A 16,674-nucleotide genomic window follows, 5' to 3' on the forward strand; every position below is an offset into this window, starting at 1 on the left:
CGTTATCAACGACATCCAATGTCCATGGTCAGGAAACCGTAACCATCTATTGATCAACGAGCTAGTCAACTAGAGGCTTACTAGGGACATGGTGTTGTCTATGTATCCACACATGTATCTGAGTTTCCTATCAATACAATTCTAGCATGGATAATAAACGATTATCATGAACAAGGAAATATAATAATAATCAATTTATTATTGCCTCTAGAGCATATTTCCAATACATAGTTAGTAGCTATATGGCTTCTTCTCTCTCTTTGAATCTCAATATAAAGTTCTCCCCCTCTCTTGTGGAGATCTATTCGATGTAATCTTCTTTTTGCGGTGTGTTTGTTGAGACCGATGAATTGTGGGTTTATGATCAAGTCTATCTATGAATAATATTTGAATCTTCTCTGAATTCTTTTATGTATGATTGGTTATCTTTGCAAGTCTCTTCGAATTATCCGTTTGGTTTGGCCCACTAGATTGGTAGTTCTTGCCATGGGAGAAGTGCTTAGCTTTGGGTTCGATCTTGCAGTGTCCTTACCCAGTGACAGAAGGGGCAGCAAGGCACGTATTGTATCACTGCCATCGAGGATAACAAGATGGGATTTATTTAATATTGCATGAATTTATCTCTCTACATCATGTCATCTTGCTTAAGGCGTTACTCTGTTTTTAACTTAATACTCTAGATGCATGCTGGATAGCGGTCGATGAGTGGAGTTATAGTAGTAGATGCAGAATCGTTTCGATCTACTTGTCATGGATGTGATGCCTATATACATGATCATGCCTAGATATTCTCAGAACTATGCTCAATTCTGTCAATTGCTCAACAGTAATTTGTTCACCCACCGTAGAATACTTATGCTCTTGAGAGAAGCCACTAGTGAAACCTATGGCCCCCGGGTCTATTCTCATCATATCAATCTCCATTACTTTAATCTTGCTTTGCTTTTTACTTTGCCTTTACTTTTTTACTTTGCATCTTTATACCAAAAATACCAAAAATATTATATCTATCAGATCTCACTCTCGTAAGTGACCGTGAAGGGATTCACAACCCCTAATCGCGTTGGTTGCAAGTAGCTATCGCTTTGTGCAGGTACGAGGGACTTGAGTGTGGCCTCCTACTGGATTGATACCTTGGTTCTCAAAAACTGAGGGAAATACTTACGCTACTCTGCTGCATCATCCCTTCTTCTTCGGGTAAAACCAAGGCAAGCTCAAGACGTAGCAAGAAGGATTTCTGGCGCCGTTGCTGGGGAGTCTATGCAAAAAGTCAACATACCAAGTACCCATCACAATCCCTATCTCTCGCATTACATTATTTGCCATTTGCCTCTCATTTTCCTCTCCCCCCAATTTACCCTTGCTATTTTATTCTCCCTCTCTCTCTCTATCCTCCCTCTCTATTTGCCTCTTTTTGCCTGTTTTCCTTTTTGTTTGCTCGTGTGTTAGATTGCTTGTTTGTCGCGATGGCTCAAGATACTACCAAATTGTGTGACTTCACCAATACCAATAATAATGATTTCCTTAGCACTCCGATTGCTCCTCTTACCGATGCTGAATCTTGTGAAATTAATACTACTTTGTTGAATCTTGTTATGAAAGATCAATTCGCCGTCCTTCCTAGTGAAGATGCCGCTACTCATCTGAATAGCTTCGTTGATTTATGTGATATGCAAAAGAAAAAAGATGTCAATAATGATGTCATTAAATTGAAGCTATTTCCTTTTTCGCTTAGAGATCGTGCTAAAGCTTGGTTTTCGTCTTTGCCTAAGAATAGTATTGATTCATGGAACAAGTGCAAAGATGCTTTTATCTCTAAGTATTTTCCTCCCGCTAAGATCATCTCTCTTAGAACCGATATTATGAAATTTAAACAACTTGATCATGAACATGTTGCACAAGCTTGGGAGAGAATGAAATTAATGATACGTAATTGCCCTACTCATGGTTTGAATTTGTGGATGATTATACAAAAAAATTATGTTGGATTGAATTTTGCTTCTAGAAATCTTTTAGATTCGGCCGCGGGAGGCACTTTTATGGAAATCACTTTAGGAGATGCTACTAAACTCCTAGATAATATTATGGTTAATTATTCTCAATGGCATACTGAAAGAACTTCTAATAAAAAAGTGCATGCGATAGAAGAAATCAATGTGTTGAGTGGAAAGATGGATGAACTTATGAAATTATTTGCTACTAAGAGTGTTTCTTCTGATCCTAATGATATGCCTTTGTCTACTTTGATTGAGAATAACAATGAATCTATGGATGTGAATTTTGTTGGTAGGAATAATTTTGGTAACAACGCTTATAGAGGGAATTTTAATCCTAGGCCATATCCTAGTAATCCTTCTAATAATTATGGGAATTCCTACAACAACTCTTATGGAAATTATAATAAGATGCCCTCTGAATTTGAGAATAGTGTTAAAGAGTTTATGAATTCACAAAAGAATTTTAATGCTTTGCTTGAGGAGAAATTGCTTAAAGTTGATGATTTGGCTAGAAACGTTGATAGAATTTCTCTTGAGGTTGATTCTTTAAAGCTTAGATCTATTCCTCCTAAGCATGATATCAATGAGTCTATCAAAGCCATGAGAATTTCCATTGATGAGTGCAAGGAAAGAACCGCTAGGATGCATGCTTCCAAAGATGCCTTTATTAAAGCATGTTCCTCCAATTCCTATGAAAATCAAGATGAAGATCTAAAAGTTATTGATGTGTCCCCTATTAAATCTCTATTTTGCAATATTAATCTTGATGAAACTGAATAAGATCTTCCTTTCCCTAGAAGGCGTTCTAAAAATTCGGAGTATTTAGATCTTAATGATGAAATTGATGAAAGTGGGATTGAAAGAAATAAAAATCTAGATGTTGCTAAACCCACTATATTGGATTTCAAGGAATTTAATTATGAAAATTGCTCTTTAATTGATTGTATTTCCTTGTTGCAATCCGTGCTAAATTCTCCACATGCTTATAGTCGAAATAAAGCCTTCACCGAAGATATTGTTGATGCCTTGATGCAATCTTATGAAGAAAAACTTGAGTTGAAAGTTCCTATCCCTAGAAAACTCTATGATGAGTGGGAACCAACTATTAAAATTTAAATTAAAGATCATGAGTTTTATGCTTTGTGTGATTTGGGTGCTAGTGTCTCTACTATTCCCAAGGCTTTGTGTGATTTACTAGATTTCCGTAATTTTGATGATTGCTCTCTAAACTTGCATCTTGCGGATTCCACTATTAAGAAACCCACGGGAAGAATTAATGATGTTCTTATTGTTGCAAATAGGAATTATGTGCCCGTAGATTTCATTGTTCTTGATATAGATTGCAATCCTTCTTGCCCTATTATTCTTGGTAGACCTTTCCTTAGAACGGTTGGTGCGATTATTGATATGAAGGAAGGGAATATTAGACTTCAATTTCCATTAAAAAAGGGCATGGAACACTTTCCAAGAAAGAAAATAAAATTACGATATGAAACTATCATGAGAGCCACTTATGGATTGCCTACCAAAGATGGCAATACCTAGATCTATCCTCGCTTTTATGCCTAGCTAGGGGCGTTAAACGATAGCGCTTGTTGGGAGGCAACCCAATTTTATTTTTATTCATTGCTTTTTGCTCCTGCTTAGTAATAAATAAATTATTTAGCCTCTGTTTTGGTTGTGTTTTTTGTGTTTAATTAGTGTTTGTGCCAAGTAGAACCGTTGGGAAGACTTGGGGAAAGTCTTGTTGAACTTGCTGTAAAAAACAGAAACTTTAGCGCTCACGGGAACTGTTTTCATTTTTATTTTAAGAGTGATATTTAGTTAATTCCTTTTCCAGATGATTAATAGATAAATTCCTCACGTCCAGCAATTTATTTTAGAATTTTTGGAGTTCCATATCTTGCGCTAGCTACAGATTACTACAGACTGTTCTGTTTTTGACAGATTCTGTTTTTCGTGTGTTGTTTGCTTATTTTGATGAATCTATGGCTAGTAAAATAGTTTATAATCCTTAGAGAAGTTGGAATACAGTAGGTTTAACACCAATATAAATAAATAATGATTTCATTACAGTACCTTGAAGTGGTCTTTTGTTTTCTTTCGCTAACGGAGCTCACGAGTTTTATATTTTGAGTTTTGTGTTGTGAAGTTTTCAAGTTTTGGGTGAATTATTTTGATGGATCATGGAACAAGGAGTGGCAAGAGCCTAAGCTTGGGTATGCCCATGGCACCCCCAAGATAATCCGAGCACACCAAAAAGTCAAAGCTTGGGGATGCCCCGGAAGGCATCCCCTCTTTCGTCCACTTCCATCGGTAATTTACTTGGAGCTATATTTTTATTCACTAACATGATATGTGTTTTGCTTGGAGCGTCTTGTATTATTTGTGTCTTTGCGTCTTAGTATGACACAATTATCCTTGCTGTACACACCTTTTGAGATAGCCATACATTAATTAAAATTTGATAGAATACTCTATGTGCTTCACTTATATCTTTTGAGCCAAGTAGTTTTGCTCTATGTGCTTCACTTATATCTTTTGAGCTAGATAATTTTGCTCTATGTGCTTCACTTATATGTTTTAAGCGTTATAATTTTTCTCTATGTGCTTCACTTAGATATTTTAGAGCACGGTGGTGGATTTGTTTTAAAGAAACTATTGATCTCTCATGCTTCACTTAAATTATTTTGAGAGTCTCTTAATAGCATGGTAATTTGCTTAATAATAATATGCTTGGTATTCAAGATTTGTGAAACTTTCTTTTGAGTGTGTTGAATACTAAGAAAAGATTGAAGCATGATAATTGTTTTGAGATATGGAGGTGATAATATTAAAGTCATGCTAGTTGAGTAGTTGTGAATTTAAAGAATACTTGTGTTGAAGTTTGTAATTCCCGTAGCATGCACGTATGGTGAACCGTTATGTGACGAAGTCAGAGCATGATTTATTTATTGATTATCTTCCTTATGAGTGGCGGTCGGGGACGAGCGATGGTCTTTTCCTACCAATCTATCCCCCTAGGAGCATGTGCGTAATACTTTGCTTTGATAACTTCTAGATTTTTGCAATAAGTATATGAGTTCTTTATGACTAATGTTGAGTCCATGGATTATACGCACTCTCACCCTTCCACCTTTGCTAGCCTCTCTAATACCGCGCACCTTTCGCCGGTATCAACAGCCACCATACCTACCTATCATGGCATTTCCATAGCCATTCCGAGATATATTGCCATGCAACTTCCCACCACCTAGTTCATCATGACACATTCATCATTGTCATATTGCTTAGCATGATCATGTAGTTGACATAGTATTTGTGGCAAAGCCACCGTTCATAATTTATTCATACTTGTCACTCTTGATTCATTGCATATCCCGGTACACCGCCGGAGGCATCCATATAGAGTCATACTTTGTTTTAGAATCGAGTTGTAATCATTGAGTTGTAAATAAATAAAAGTGTGATGATCATCATTTAATAGAGCATTGTCCCAATAAAAAGTGCCAAAAAAAGAAGGCCCCCCAAAAAGAAAGTCTCATATATAGCAAGTCTCATATATTGTGCTTCAAAGTAGCACCATGATATAGCAAGTCTCATATATTGTGCTTCAAAGTAGCACCATGTTCTTCATATAGAGAGTCTCATATGTCGTCACTTTCATATACTAGTGGGAATTTTACATTATAGAACTTGGCTTGTATATTCCAATGACGGGCTTCCTCAAAATTGCCCTAGGTCTTCATGAGCAAGCAAGTTCGATGCACACCCACTAGTTTCTTTTGTTGAGCTTTCATACATTTATAGCTCTAGTGCATCCGTTGCATGGAAATCCCTACTCACTCACATTGATATCTATTGATGGGCATCTCCATAGCCCGTTGATACGCCTAGTTGATGTGAGACTATCTTCCCCTCCTTTTTGTCTTCTCCACAACCACCATTCTATTCCACCTATAGTGCTATATCCATGGCTCACGCTCATGTATTGCGTGAAGATTGAAAAAGTTTTGAAAAAGTTAGAGTATGAAACAATTGCTTGGCTTGTCATCGGGGTTGTGCATGATTTAAATACTTTGTGTGGTGAAGATGGAGCATAGCCAGACTATATGATTTTGTAGGGATAACTTTCTTTGGCCATGTTATTTTGAGAAGACATAATTGCTTTATTAGTATGCTTGAAGTATTATTATTTTTATGTCAATATAAACTTTTGTCTTGAATCTTTCTAATCTGAATATTCATACCACAATTAAGAAGATTTGCATTGAAATTATGCCAAGTAGCACTCCGCATCAAAAATTCTCTTTTTATCATTTACCTACTCGAGGACGAGCAGGAATTAAGCTTGGGGATGCCTGATACGTCTCCAACGTATCTATAATTTTTGATTGCTCCATGCTATATTATCTACTGTTTTGGACTATATTGGGCTTTATTTTCCACTTTTATATTATTTTTGGGACTAACCTATTAACCGGAGGCCCAACCCAGAATTGTTGTTTTTTTTTGCCTATTTCAGTGTTTCGAAGAAACGGAATATCAAACGGAGTCCAAATGGAATAAAATCTTCGGGAACGTGATTTTCTCATCGAACGTGATCCAGGAGACTTGGACCCTGCTCCAAGGAACAAAAGAGGCGGTCATGAGGGTGGGGGGAGCCCCCCTAGGGCGTGCCCCCTGCCTCGTGGGCCCCTCGTTGCTCCTCCGGCGTACTTCCAAACGATCAGAAAAGGAGCGAAAAACCTAATTCCACCGCCGCAACTTTCTGTATCCACAAGATCCCATCTTGGGGCCTGTTCCGGAGCTCCACCGGAAGAGGGCCGTCATCACGGAGGGCTTCTACATCATCATAGCCTCTCCGATGAAGTGTGAGTAGTTTACCTCAGACCTTCGGGTCCATAGTTAGTAGCTAGATGGCATCTTCTCTCTCTTTGAATCTCAATACAAAGTTCTCCCCCACTCTTGTGGAGATCTATTCGATGTAATCTTCTTTTTGCAGTGTGTTTGTTGAGACCGATGAATTGTGGGTTTATGATCAAGTCTATCTATGAATAATATTTGAATCTTCTCTGAATTCTTTTATGTATGATTGGTTATCTTTGCAAGTCTCTTCGAATTATCCGTTTGGTTTGGCCAACTAGATTGGTAGTTCTTGCCATGGGAGAAGTGCTTAGCTTTGGGTTCGACCTTGCGGTGTCCTTACCCAGTGACAGAAGGGGCAGCAAGGCACGTATTGTATCGTTGCCATCGAGGATAACAAGATGGGGTTTATTTCGTATTGCATGAATTTATCTCTCTACATCATGTCATCTTGCTTAAGGCGTTACTCTATTTTTAACTTAATACTCTAGATGCATGCTGGATAGCGGTCGATGAGTGGAGTAATAGTAGTAGATGCAGAATCGTTTCGATCTACTTGTCACGGACGTGATGCCTATATACATGATCATGCCTAGATATTCTAATAACTATGCTCAATTCTATCAATTGCTCAACAGTAATTTGTTCACCCATCATAGAATACTTATGCTCTTGAGAGAAGCCACTAGTGAAACCTATGGCCCCCGGGTCTATTCTCATCATATCAATCTCCATTACTTCAATCTTGCTTTGCTTTTTTACTTTGCCTTTAATTTTTACTTTGCATCTTTATACCAAAAATACCAAAAATATTATATCTATCAGATCTCACTCTCGTAAGTGACCGTGAAGTGATTGACAACCCCTAATCGCGTTGGTTGCGAGTAGCTATCGCTTTGTGCAGGTACAAGGGACTTGAGCGTGGCCTCCTACTGGATTGATACCTTAGTTCTCAAAAACTGAGGGAAATACTTACGCTACTCTGCTGCATCATCCCTTCCTCTTCGGGGAAAACCAACGCAAGCTCAAGACGTAGCACCTTTGTATCCTGAAGGCCACCCTAAGAGAATTGAGCAAGATTCTCAGCGAAATAATATTGATGCACCTAGTTCTTCTAAAAGGAAGAAGAAGAAAAATGACAGAACTGTGAAAACTTCTAGTGAACCTATTGCTGAACCACCTGATAATCCAAATGATATATCTATGTCTGATGCTAAAACTCAATCTGGTAATGAACATGAACCTAATGAAAATTTTAATGATGATGTTCATAATAATGCTCAACCTAGTAATGATAATGATGTAGAAATTGAACCTGCTGTTGATCTTGATAACCCACAATCAAAGAATCAACGTTATGATAAGAAAGACTTTGTTGCTAGGAAACACGGTAAAGAAAGAGAACCTTCGGTTCAGAAACCCATGCCTTTTCCTCCCAAACCATCCAAGAAAAAGGATGATGAGGATTTTGAGCGCTTTGCTGAAATGATTAGACCTATCTTTTTACGTATGCGATTAACTGACATACTCAAAACCAATCCTTATGCTAAGTACATGAAAGATATTGTTACAAATAAAAGAAAGATATCGGAAGCTGAAATCTTCACCATGCTTGCTAATTATACTTTTAAGGGTGGAATACGAAAGAAACTTGGAGATCCAGAAGTACCTACTATACCATGCTCCATTAAAAGAAACTATGTTAAAACTGCTTATGTGATCTTGGAGCCGGTGTTAGTGTTATGCCTCTCTCTTTATATCGTAGACTTGATTTGAATAAGTTTACACCTACTGAAATATCTTTGCAAATGGCTGATAAATCAACTGCTATACCTGTCGGTATTTGTGAGGATGTGCCTGTTGTGGTTGCAAACGTTACTATTTTAATGGACTTTGTTATTCTTGATATTCCCGAGGACGATAGTATGTCTATTATTCTTGGACGACCTTTTCTTAATACTGCAGGGGATGTTATTGATTGCAACAAAGGCAATGTCACTTTTCATGTTAATGGTAATGAGCATACGGTACACTTTCCAAGGAAACAACCTCAAGTTCATAGTATCAATTCTATCGGAAAAATTCCATCGATTATATTTGGAGGTTTTGAATTTCCTCTTCCTACTGTCAAGAAGAAATATGATATACTTATTATTGGGGATGTGCATATCCCCGTTGAGGTAACCTAGTGTGATTCGAAATTTCTCTGGTTTCATGTTAATCGTAATGAGTTTGTTAACAAGACTTGATCAACCTTGTTAGTGGATTCCTTTTGACGAGCATGAGATGGATGAAACTAGAAGCACAACCCTCTGTACCCTTTCTATACTTTCTGTTAATTAGTTGAAATAAAATAAAAATAAATAATTTTCTGTCTGTTATCTAATTATCTGTGCAATATAAAAATACCTCGAAAATAAAAGTTCTCCAAATGCCCTAAAAATTAAATATGATTTTTTATAGAATATTTGAGGATTTATGGAACAAAGAACACACCAGGGGGCCAACCACCTTGCCACGAGGGTGGAGGGCGCGCCCTACCCCGCTGGGCGCGCCCCCCTAGCATACATTTCCTGCACGAATCACTAGCATACATTTTCCTGTTTTATGTTACTTTGCATTATTTGCTAGTCGTTGCTTAATTGGACGCGGAAACTGTGGAAACCTTAGTATCCCGGATATTAATATTTTGCTCCAAGGTTTATACAGTGATAGCACTTTTAGTATGGGCGGCATTATTGCTAGACGGTTAAGTATGAACCGCACTAAGGGTCCCATCTTTGGAGGCATCTATGCTACACGCCTAGCTGCACATTTTAACATACCTATTAGGCATGCTGAGAAGGAAGAAAAAGTGTTGCCTCATGTTTATTTAGATTATAAAAGTATGGTGGCACATGATTTCATTGTTAAGAATAGGGAAGGAGAGCTTAAGTATCAATTGTTCTTTAATAAACATCATCCTGAGACCATTACCTTGCCTGCTCCTGCTTTGTTTGATTTGACTGTAGGCAAGTACCTTGTTCCGTTGACGGCTATCCATGCCAACCAGAACCCTGCACCAGCCGAGGAGCCAGAACCGGAACCACAATTTGATCCTTCACGACAGTCTAACTATTAATGGGATCCGGAGATGTGATTGCCAGCCAATGGCAATCGGAGCCTTCTTCTTCCTCATCATATTACGACCCCAACAACTATTATTATGGATATTAGCTAGGCCAGCCGTGGCCATAGACCAACTTAGGCTAAAAGCCTAAGCTTGGGGGAGTACATATTTTTCGCCGACATTACATTTATGTTCACACACACTCATTGCCAGATGTCGGTGCTCATACTTTTTCATTGTATCATCCATGCTAGTTTATTTTATTTTATGCTTTCTTCTTGTGTCGTTGATAAACCTTAAGAAAAACCAAAAAAAATTAGTTGCAGATTTTAATTAATTTACTTTCCATGCTTGTAGTAGTAATTAAAAAGAAAACCCAAAAATATTTCCCGTTCTTCTTTTGCTTGTTGGGAGTTTTCCCGTGTAAATAGTTTTATTTCTTTTCTTTTCTTTTCTTTGGGGGTCAGTAGGAGAAGACCATGATTAAATTGCTGAAGTGGCTCTTATATGCATTATTGTTTATCTGACAAAAGAGCCCATATTACCTTGTCTTCTCCTGTTTATTGAATGCTCGCAGATTCCAGCTTAGTCCAATGCACATGCACTCTTATTATCATTCACATCGTTTGGTTGTGCAAGTGAAAGGCAATTATGATGATATATGATGGACTGACTGAGATGAGAAAAGCTGGTATGAACTCGACCTCTTTTTTTTGTAAATATGATGAGTTCATCGTTCTTGATTCAGCTTGTTATGAATAAACATGTTTGCAATGACAATTAGAGATCATAGTTGCTTGTGCCATGCTTGATTAGCTATGAGTTATAATGATTTACCTTGCGTGCCAACATGCTATTAAAATGGTTATGATGTGGTATGATAGGGTGGTATCCTCCTCTGAATGATTTAAGTGACTTGACTTGGCACATGTTCACGCATGTAGTTGAAACAAATCAACATAGCCTTCACGATATTTATGTTCATGGTGGATTGTATCCTACTCATGCTTGCATCCAATGTTCATTAATTTTAATGCATGTACATGGTTGTTGTCGCCCTCTAGTTGGTCGCTTCCCAGTCTTTTGCTAGCCTTCACCCGTACTAAGCGGGAATACTGCTTGTGCATCCAAATTCCTATATGCGGTATCTGCCTGCCGTTCCAAGTAAATTTTTATGTGCCAAACTCTAAACCCTCAAATAATCATCCTGTTTTGTATGCTCGAATAGCTCATATATCAACTAGGGTTTTCTGTATCTTCCATGTTAGGTGGGTTATTCTCAAGAGGAGTGGACTCCACCCCTCACTCACGAGATAAAGGGCTGGTGAAAGTGCAACTATCCCTGGGTGGTTTTGGTAATTCCTAACAACATATAGCTCATTGAGCTAACATTATTCCAAGATTAATATTTCAGTAAAAGCTCAATGAATGGCATGGCATGGATGAGGAAAGTGGATCCCTCAAAATTCCAAGGACAAAAAGTTTGGCTCAAGCTTGAAGCTCAAGACTCTACATTTTATATTTTAGTGATCCAAGATCACATTGAGTCTATAGGAAAAGCCAATACTACCAAGGAGGGATGAGGTGTTGCTTAATGGCTTGCTTGCTCAAAATGCTTAGTGATATGCTCCAAAATCCTCAACTACCTTCCCACATCCACATATGACCTAAACCAAAAGTCAAACTCGGCCCCACCGATTCTTTCTATCCGGCGCCACCGAGTTTCAAATGTCATAGCCACTGCCACAAACCCTAGGCAAATCAGTCTCACCGATAGGGATCTCGGTCTCACCGAGATGGGATTGTAATATCTCTGTTTCCCTTCGTAACGTTTCGGTCTTACCGAGATGAGCGATCGGTCCCACCGAGATTGCAATGTAAACTCTCTGTTTCCCTTTTGTAATATTTCAGTCTCACCGAGATGAGCGAATCAGTCCCACCGAGTTTACCTAACCAACTCTCTGGTTAGCTTATTACCAAAATCGGTCCCACCGAGTTTGTGTAATCGGTCACATCGAGATTACGTTATGCCCTAACCCTAACCATATCGGTCCTACCGAGTTGCATCTTAGTCCCATCGAAAATCCTAACGGTCACTAGGTTTGCTGAATCGGTCCAACCGAGTTTAACCATTCGGTCCCACCAAGTTTGGCAAATTGTGTGTAACGGTTAGATTTTGTGTGGAGGCTATATATACCCCTCCACCCACTCTTCATTCATGGAGAGAGCCATCAGAACATACCTACACTTCCAATACATATTTTCTGAGAGAGAACCACCTACACTTGTGTTGAGGTCAAGATATTCCATTCCAACCATATGAATCTTGATCTCTAGCCTTCCCCAAGTTGCTTTCCACTCAAATCTTCTTTCCACCAAATCCAAATCCTGTAAGAAAGAGTTAAGTGTTGGGGAGACTATCATTTGAAGCACAAGAGCAAGGAGTTCATCATCAACACACCATTTGTTACTTCTTGGAGAGTGGTGTCTCCTAGATTGGCTAGGTGTCACTTGGGAGCCTCCAACAAGATTGTGGAGTTGAACTAAGGAGTTTGTAAGGGCAAGGAGATCGCCTACTTCGTGAAGATCTACCGCTAGTGAGGCAAGTCCTTCATGGGCGACGACCGTGATGGAATAGACAAGGTTGCTTCTTCGTGGACCCTTCGTGGGTGGAGCCCTCCATGGACTCGCGCAACCGTTACCCTCCATGGGTTGAAGTCTCCATCAACGTGGATGTACGATAGCACCACCTATCAGAACCACGACAAAAACATCCGTGTCTCCAATTGCGTTTGAATCCTCCAAACCCTTCCCTTTACATTCTTGCAAGTTGCATGCTTTACTTTCCGCTGCTCATATACTCTTTTGCATGCTTGCTTGAATTGTGTGGAGATTTCTTGACTTGTGCTAAGATAGCTAAAATCTGCCAAGAACTAAAATTGGGAAAAGGCTAGATTTTTATTTGGTCAAGTAGTCTAATCACCCCCCATCTAGACATACTTCCGATCCTACAAGTGGTATCAGAGCTTTGGTCTCCATTTGCTTTGATTTCCATAGCTTTTGGCGGTCATAGCCTTGGTTTCACAACCTAGGAGAGTATGGCGTCTAGCAAGGAAATTATCACCGTAGAGGTCCTTACTTTGATAGCACTAATTTTGCTAGTTGGAAGCATAAGATGAAAATGCATATTCTTGGACATAACCTCGCCGTTTGGGCTATTGTGTGTATTGGCTTGCAAGATGAATTCTTTGATGGGAAAGAACCAAACCGTGAAGCCACCGCGGAAGAGTTGAAAATGCTGTAATACAACGCTCAAGCTTGTGATATCCTCTTCAACGGATTGTGCCCTGAAGAATTCAACAAAATCAGCCGTCTTGAGAATGCAAAGGAAATTTGGGATACTTTGATTGATATGCACGAAGGTACCGACTCCGTCAAGGAATCCAAATTGGATGTGCTTCAAAGTCAACTTGACAAGTTTAAAATGAAGGATGGTGAAGGTGTTGCTGAAATGTACTCTAGGCTTGCTCTTATCACAAATGAGATTGCCGGCTTAGGGAGTGAAGAGATGACCGATAGATTCATCATCAAGAAGATCCTAAGAGACTTGGATGGAAAATATGATACCGTGTGCACATTGATCCAAATGATGCCCAATTACAAAGATCTCAAGCCAACGGAAGTCATCGGAAGAATTGTTGCTCATGAGATGTCACTCAAGGATAAAGAGGAACTTCACAACAAATCAAGTGGTGCTTACAAAGCCTCATGTGAAGCCCCCACATCATCAAGTGAGAAACAAACCTTCAATGAAGAATTGAGCTTAATGGTGAAGAACTTCAACAAGTTCTACAAGAGTAGAAGCAAAGAGAGAAGCTCCAAGTCAAGGTCCTACAATGAAAAAAGATCTTCTAGTCGAGAGCGAAACTGCTACAATTGTGGAAGGCCCAGACACTATTCCAATGAGTGTACGGCCTCCTACAAGAGAAGAGAAGATTCTCCCAAGAGAAGAAGTAGAAGAGAAGAATCACCATCTAGAGAAAGAAGGAGTAGAGATGATCGTTATGAACGAAGACCCTCACAGAGAAGCAAGGATTCGGAAAGAAAGGACAAGTCATCAAGGAGCTACACAAAACAAAGACATCAAGCTCATGTTGGTGAATGGGTATCCGGCTCCGACTCCGACAACCACTCCGAGAGAAGCTATCACTCCGACTCCGAATATACTCAAGATGAAGGTGTTGCCGGTCTAGCACTTGTGACAACCAACTCCTATGACATATTTGACTCACCAAATGAAGGAGTTGGAACATGCTTCATGGCTAAAGGCCCAAAGGTATCACACCCCGAGTATGTTGATTTCAATAGTGATGAAGATGACTTGTTAGGTGATGATGATTTACTTGTTGACAACTCTAGTGATGAATACTATGATGAAACGTCAATTAATCATGCTAATCAAGATAAAACAAATGACAATGATAAGGAGAAGATTGAGTCTCTAACTAAAGAACTAAACACTCTTAAGTTAGCTCATGAAACTATCTTAGGAGATCATCGAGAACTTTTAAGGACTCATGAGAAATTACGTTTTGAAAAGCTCAACCTTGAGCAAGAGCATCGGTTCTTAAAAGCAATCAATGATGATCTTCGCAAGAAAAGTTCTTCTTACATTGCCAAGCGTTTACTCTTATCCACTTACATGCCTCAAGTCAAGTCTAGTAACAAGAACAAGAAAGATTCTTCCTCTAGTAGTAACAATAATCATGCTAAATCCAATATTGTTGCTTCTAGTAGTTCTCTTGATTCCACTCATGATTCTCTTAGCCAAGTTACACTTGAGCAAGAAAATAGCTTATTGAAGGGAATTATAGAGAAAGGTGTTTACAAGAGCCTTGCCAGAAGTAAGCAATTCGAGGAAATTGTACGCAAGCAAGGAAGACACCGAAAGAATCAAGGTGTTGGTTTTGAACGAAAGTTCAATGCCAATGGAGTTGAGTGGGAAGAAGATCAATACCCCAAGACGAAGTTTGTTCCTCGATCCTACTTCTTTCAAAGGGACACAAGCTCAAGATGATCTTCCACCACAAGACCACAAGCAAAAAGGCAAGGACAAGCTTCAAGAGGAAATTGATGCATTTGAAGAAGATCCTAAGGCCTTGGTCAAGTGGGTTCCCAAGACTACTTCAAGTTCCACTTCATCAAGTACAACTACAACACCAAGGATTCCCATCAAGATGGTGTGGATCCCGAAGAAGAAGAACTAGAGAGTTCCTGAGGGTGACTCCGCCAACATACTTCACTCTTATCATCTTGGCAAGAACAAGTGCAATCAACTTCCACATCTTGCACTAGTTCAAGGAGTCACAAACCCTCTTGTTGGTAAGACAAGGGACAAGGTAACCTAAAAGCTTTCATAGACATCATATTGTGTGTGCATCACCTTATGTCTATGGATATCCTTGTTTGTTCCTTGTGGGACTAACCCGTGTAGGTATTGAAACTGCAACTCACGCCAATGGATAGCTTCAAATGATCTACATCAACATTGAGCATCCACATCTTCAACATCTACATGAAGTCATCATTGACAAAACCCAAGGTTAGTTCATCCCTCTTAGGGGGGGATCTCACATCTAGGGGGAGCTTTACTCCAAGAATTGGGCTAAAGCAACTCTAATGGTGTGAACACAACAAATGCTTTATGTAAAAGTGGTAACCCCACTTGTGCTTAAACGATGAGTATGACCTATTGTAACGCCCTCGATGCGGCTATAGCTCCCACGTGTCGAGGCACGACTTAGAGGCATAACCGCATTGAAAGCAATGTCGCAAGTTAGGCAATCTTCACAACGTCCCATGTAATACAGATAATAAAAGGGGAGATACATAGTTGGCTTACACTCGCCACGTCAATCAAAGTACATAAATAGCATTACAACATTCAAGCACTCATGGCCCGACTACGGTGCCAAAATAAAAGATAACCCAACATGCGACACGGTCCCGATCGTCCCAACTGGGCACCACTACTGATCATCAGGGAAAGACACGTAGTATCGGCGTGAGTCCTTGTCGAACTCCCACTTGAGCTCAAGTGCGTCATCTGGAACGGAGTCATCAGGCCCTGCATCTGGTTTGGAAGTAATCTGTGAGCCACAGGGACTCAGCAATCTCGCACCCTCGCAATCAAGACTATTTAAGCTTATAGGTAAGGCAGGGTAAATATGTGGAGCTGCAGCAAGCGACTAGCATATATGGTGGCTATCCTGTTCGCAAAAGAGAGCGAGAAGAGGAGGCAAGGCGCGAACGAGTAACTAGAGGGCAACCTGCGGCAAGCATTACTCCAACACCGTGTTCACTTCCCGGACTCCGCCGAGAAGAGACCATCACGGCAACTCACACCGTTGATTCATTTTAATTAAGTTAAGGTTCAAGTTGTCTACAACCGGACATTAACAAATTCCCATCTGCCCATAACCGCGGGCACGGCTTTCGAAAGTTCAAATCCCTGCAGGGGAGTCCCAACTTAGCCCATGACAAGCTCTCACGGTCAACGAATGAATAGACCTTCTCCCGAGACATTCCGATCAGACTCAGTATCCCGGTTCTTCAAACCACTTCGACAAGTTAAAACAAATCCAGCAACACCGCCCGAATGTGCCGACAAATCCCGATAGGAGCTGCACATATCTCGTTCTC

The sequence above is a fragment of the Triticum dicoccoides genome, chromosome 4A, assembly GCF_002162155.2.
Source record: "Triticum dicoccoides isolate Atlit2015 ecotype Zavitan chromosome 4A, WEW_v2.0, whole genome shotgun sequence".
Lineage (NCBI taxonomy): Eukaryota > Viridiplantae > Streptophyta > Magnoliopsida > Poales > Poaceae > Triticum > Triticum dicoccoides.